The sequence below is a fragment of the Apodemus sylvaticus genome, chromosome 20 (assembly GCF_947179515.1).
Source record: "Apodemus sylvaticus chromosome 20, mApoSyl1.1, whole genome shotgun sequence".
Lineage (NCBI taxonomy): Eukaryota > Metazoa > Chordata > Mammalia > Rodentia > Muridae > Apodemus > Apodemus sylvaticus.
Window position 1 is genome coordinate 47,126,166 of NC_067491.1, and position 5,310 is coordinate 47,131,475.

Consider the following 5,310-nt stretch of genomic DNA (forward strand, 5'->3'; position numbering starts at 1 on the left):
TTAGGCTGTCACAGTCTCATACTTAGGTCATGGAAACATTCCAACAGAAACCCTGGGTTCACAGGAATATCAGCTGGCCCATAATTCTGTATGAATGAGTTTAGGAAAATCTGAGCTTATGTGTTTTAGGAAAATATATACGCGCTCAAATTTTAAACTTAGATTGAAAACTGCTTTTGCATTTCAGGGTAATCATGAATTATTCCCACAACAAATGCCCAGCTTGTAACATGGATGGCTGGAGTATAAATGTCCCCTCTCTAGTGGAGTGGGTGGAGTTACATAGCCAAAGATCAAAAGCAAAGATGGGGAAAAGAAGTCAAAAACCACAAAAGGAGAGTAAGTGACCCGGGAGCAAGGGAACCAAAAAGCACGTAGTAGATGATGAGGCAGAGATTTCAGCTGTACAGAAACTCTTATATCCACCAACTGGATTTATCCAGTAGTCACATGAAGTCATATTTTTAAAAAAAAATATTTTATTTATTTATTCACTTTAAACCCCAGGTGTAGCCTGCCACCCCCTCCTCTCCTCCCATTCCCCCACCCTCACAAATCCCTCACCTCATTACCCCCCCTCTCCCTTAGAGAAGGGGAAACCCCCTTGGGTACCACCCCGCCCTGCGCCATCAAGTCACAGCGGGACTGTGTCCTCTCGCACTGAGGTCCAACCCAGCAAGCCAGCTAGGGGAAGGGACAGCAGTGAAGCCATCGAAGGCACAATTTCTTTAGTACTTTTCAGGTTTACTTAGGTGATCTCTTCCAGATAACAAAGACAATAGGATGTAGACCAGAGATAGGAACGGCAAAGGCTCTCCAGCACTAAAGGCCACGATTTAAAACCCTACCAGGCAAGAAGGTACCAGAGTCCTGGTCTCATTACTTTCTCTAAAAGATGAGTACCTGCTGGTGAGAAGCTAGGGTCATGTTTTAAAGTTTTCCTCCAGGTAACACATACAGCATGATGCTGGCCCTTAATACATCCTGAGAGAGTAGTAAAATGGTATTGAGTGATCAAGAGGAATAAATAAGTCTGGCTAGAGAGGGCAGTGGCTTTCACCTTCTCTGAGCTGCAACCCTTTAACGCCCCAACTCGTGTTGTGACGACTCCTGACCATATGATATTTTTGCCACTACTTCCTGACTGCACTTTTGCTGCTGTTATGAATTGTATGGTAAATATCTGTATTTTTCTGATGGTCTTAGGTGATCCCCCCAGGTTGAGAACTGCTGACACAGAATTAAGGAATGGGGACAGCATGTTGAATTTCTGTTTAGAAAAAAAAATGTTAGAAAGGATGGCTTTGTTTTATTTTAGTGCGAAAATAGCAAGAATCTACAGAAACAACTACAAACTTATTTGGAAAAGGACACTTTCTGCAGTTGTGAAATTGAATTTACCAGTCTGTTTAAGCCAGCCTATTGCGAGACAGAGGTGCAAACTTTGAGGCTAGAAAACAGATTTTAGTGATTTCCAGTTCCAAGTGAATTCTCTATTGAAAAGAAGAATGAAAACCAGCGGAAGAGTCAGTTGTCTCTGTTCTCCTTTCCATATGAGCCTCTTTGGGGCCTGGTAATATAAAGAAAGCAGCTTTGAGATAAAACAAAACAAAGCACTGAGCAACAATTTAGAAATATTTTGAAGAGGCAGACACCACACCCCAGGGTCATCAGGCTCTCAGGGGAAGCAGAAAGCAGAGCAGGAATTCTCTGTCCTACCAAGAAAGCATAAACACTGGCTTCACGTTAAGTCAACCTCTTGCCCCGGTACACCGGCTCTCAACGACTGTTAAATTCCCAGGGAAATAAAAATCAATTTTCATCCATCTAAGCCTGTATATAAATGCACTGTACTTTCTTCCAAATATTTTCTCATCCAGGAGTTTGGAATAAAAATATCTCTAGTTGGTCTATTACAACAGCATGAATATCTCAAATGACTTCCAGTAACTTCCCTTGAAAACAATCCAGCGTCTCTATGACATTCCAATGACAGCTCGGTATTGCTGTCAATATGTTTCATTACTGGGTAAGATGGCCCTTCATAGCAATAGATGGAGATTGCCTTCTTCCTGTGTTATATTACACTTTTGTTAAAGTGCCCTGGATGGCTGCCCTTGCCTTTTCTTTCCCTCTTGGCACGGTACTTATTTCTAAGCTTATATTAAAAATCTGTCTTATCAGGTTCCTGCGTCAGTGCGAAGATGGAAGAGAGAGTCCACGTGGCTTGCTGTGGTGATAGCCGGCTGACGTTCAGGAGAGCGGTGTTCTCTGTGGATTCCAAGTATATCTTCTGTGTCTCTAGAGCCGTGGTTAAGGTCTACAGCATAGTCACAGGAGAGTGTGTACACATTCTGCATGGGCACAAACATCTGGTGTCTGCAATCTTCATCAGCCCCAACAACCATCTGCCCCAACTTCTTATTCTTTTAATGGCACAATTAAGCTGTGCATCTTGATGGCATTTTGATAAAGACTTTCTTTTTTTTAAAGATTTATTTATTTTATGTATATGAGTACACTGTAGCTGTACAGATGGTTGTGAGCCATCATATGGTTGCTGGGAATTGAACTCAGAACTTCTGCTTGCTCCGGCCCCGCTAGCTCTGGCCCAAAGATTTATTTCTTATTATATGTAAGTACACTGTAGCTATCTTCAGACACTCCAGAAGAGGGAGTCAGATCTTGTTATGGATGGTTGTGAGCCACCATGTGGGTGCTGGGAATTGAACTCAGGACCTTTGGAAGAATAGTCAGTGCTCTTACCCGCTGAGCCATCTCTCCAGCCTGATAAAGACTTTCATTGTTGGACCTAAACTCCATGCCCTCTTCAGTCCTCCCCACACCGAAGAGTCCGTCTTTCTTACACTAAGAAGAGCCAGGCATATTCTAGCTGGTGTCAGTGAAACTGCCCAAGCCAACAAGCCGGGATGCAGAAGCTAAGGAGCTCACCTTTGTTCTAGATTACGTAAAGAGTTCCCCTAAGTGCATTGCCTTCGGAAACGAGGGAGAATACATTGCTGCAGTCTGGGACATCTACTTATCTGTTTATTTTTTCAAAAAGGAAAAAAAAAAGCATGTCATGTTTCTTTACCATCAACAAAACCCAAGAAGAATGCAAAGAACAAGTTCACAGGTGTTGCTTGCCACCCAAAGGAAGATTATGTCGCATCTGGTCACATGGATGGCAAAATCTGCCTTTGGAGGAATTTTCATGATGATAAGAAGTATGCATACGCGTGTTTGCATTGGCACCACGACATGGTTATGGATTTGGCTTTTACAATGACAGACACCAGTGTGCTGAGTGGCAGGTGGAAGAGTGTACTTGTGGAGTGGTGGGATGGATCACAGAAGAACAAAGAGTTTCTTCCTCAGTCAGGATCTTCCGTGGAGCACATCTCTGTCTCACCTGCAGGAGATTTGTTCTGTGCTTCCCACTCTGATAACAAGATAAGAGTTATTCACCGAAATCTTGATGCATCTGCAGTAATTCAAGGCCTATTGAGAGATAGGAGTGTATCTACTGGTTTGATGATTGACCCAAGAACCAAAGCTTTAGTTTTGAATGGAATGCTGGGTCACGTGCAGTTTTATTCTCTCCAGGGTTGATAAGCAGTTATATAATCTAGATATCACAGCAAGGGTACACCAATGATGAGGGTCTAATGCAAACTGAACTAATCAAGGCTGCCTTCGGCTGCTCTGGTACTTGGTTGACAACAGCAAAACAACGGCAAGAAAATGAAAATGAACTCGAGTTGCAAATGTAACTGCGGAGCTCTAGCAAGAAAACCCAAGGGTTTGTTCTTAACACAAAGATCACCATGTTTCAATAATGCAGAAAACTGTGAAAGACCCATACTGCTCACCGCTAGCAGAGATGGCCACTTCAAAGTGTGGCTATTAACAGATGATGCTGATATATACAAAAAAGTCATTGGCTGAACTTGTGACTTTGTGGGTAGTAACCACAAGTATCAAGCGACCAGTTGTTGTTTTCTGAAGATGGCTCCTTACTAGCAGTTAGTTTTGAGGACATAGTTACAATATGGGATTCAGAAACAAGGGAACTAAAATGTACCAACAGACTGTGAAAATAAGGAACCTTTGCTTTGGAAGACTGACCTGCTCCAAGTGTCTCCTTGGCATTGCTGAGAATGGTATGCTCTGCTGTTGGGATCTCAGTTGTCCGGTGCAGTGGAGTGCGAAATTAAATGTTAGAGTTATGGAACCTGACCCTTACTCAGACCATGTTGCTGCACTGGCCCAGTCTTCAGGGGGCACAGATTTGTTCGCATTTAAACCTAGTGAGCCAAGGCCATTATATAGTCAAAGGATGTCTCCAGAGAGGAAGTCCAGTGGGGAGTGTTTGTTTGTCTCAGAATCATTCACCTCAGGAGCTCACCAGTGGCTAAGTAGATCTCAGTTTTACATCCTAACTAAATCACAGTACTTATTAACGTTCAGTACCAAGTCTCCCGAAGAGAAACTCACAGCAACAAGCAGACAACTGCTGGCAGAAGGAAGCTTGCCAATGACTCCATTTTCTTTTATGTTGGGAAAACAGGCAACAGCAGGATGCAACAACGTTAATGGAAACTTCAGAGACTGAGCCGGTACAACTCCCCTTAAGAGAGAAAATACCTGTAATTCCGGAGCTTCTTCCCACCCCAGCCCAAGTACCGCCATCACCATTGGCTTCTTTCCGGTGCTCTCTGTTTGTAAACTCACCGCTGGGGTCTAAGGTGACTAAAGGTGCTGAAGAAATTCCTGATGGTGTCGATATGGAGGGAAACAAAGAAAGTGATGTTTCAGATGAAGGATATGATCTTACTGAAAAAGCCAAAGACACAAATAGCACCTTGGGGGAAGATGCTGTATACATCTGCTGTCAAAATCTGAAGAGAAAGAGCTAAGGAAGTTCAGCAAAGTAGATTAGAGCTGTCTTACTGCTCTGTAGGCCATGGCTGTGGCATGATACAGAGACATGTTTTCCTTAGTTTTTACTGTCTGTTAATACTCCAAAAACTTTCAAAGTTATTTTATTCTTTATTAGATATTTGCTGTATTTACATTTCAAATGCAATTCCCTTTCCTTGTTACTCCTCTGAAAATCCCCATCCCATTCCCCTTCTCCCTGCCTACCAACCCCCCTCCCACTTCCCTGGCCTTGCATTCCCCTACACTGGCGCATTGATCCTTCACAGGACCAATGGCCTCTCCTCTCATTGATGTCTGAAAAGGCCATCCTCTGCTACATATGTAGCTGGAGCCATGTGTACTCTTTGGTTGGTGGTTTAGTCCTTG

General features: G+C 43.2%; 1 pseudogene; it reads left to right on the plus strand.

Annotated features, from left to right (window-relative positions):
- The first annotated feature begins 305 nt into the window (after nucleotides 1-305).
- Nucleotides 306-4,963, plus strand: LOC127670539 (WD repeat-containing protein 75-like; annotated as a pseudogene).
- Nucleotides 4,964-5,310: the final 347 nt, after the last annotated feature.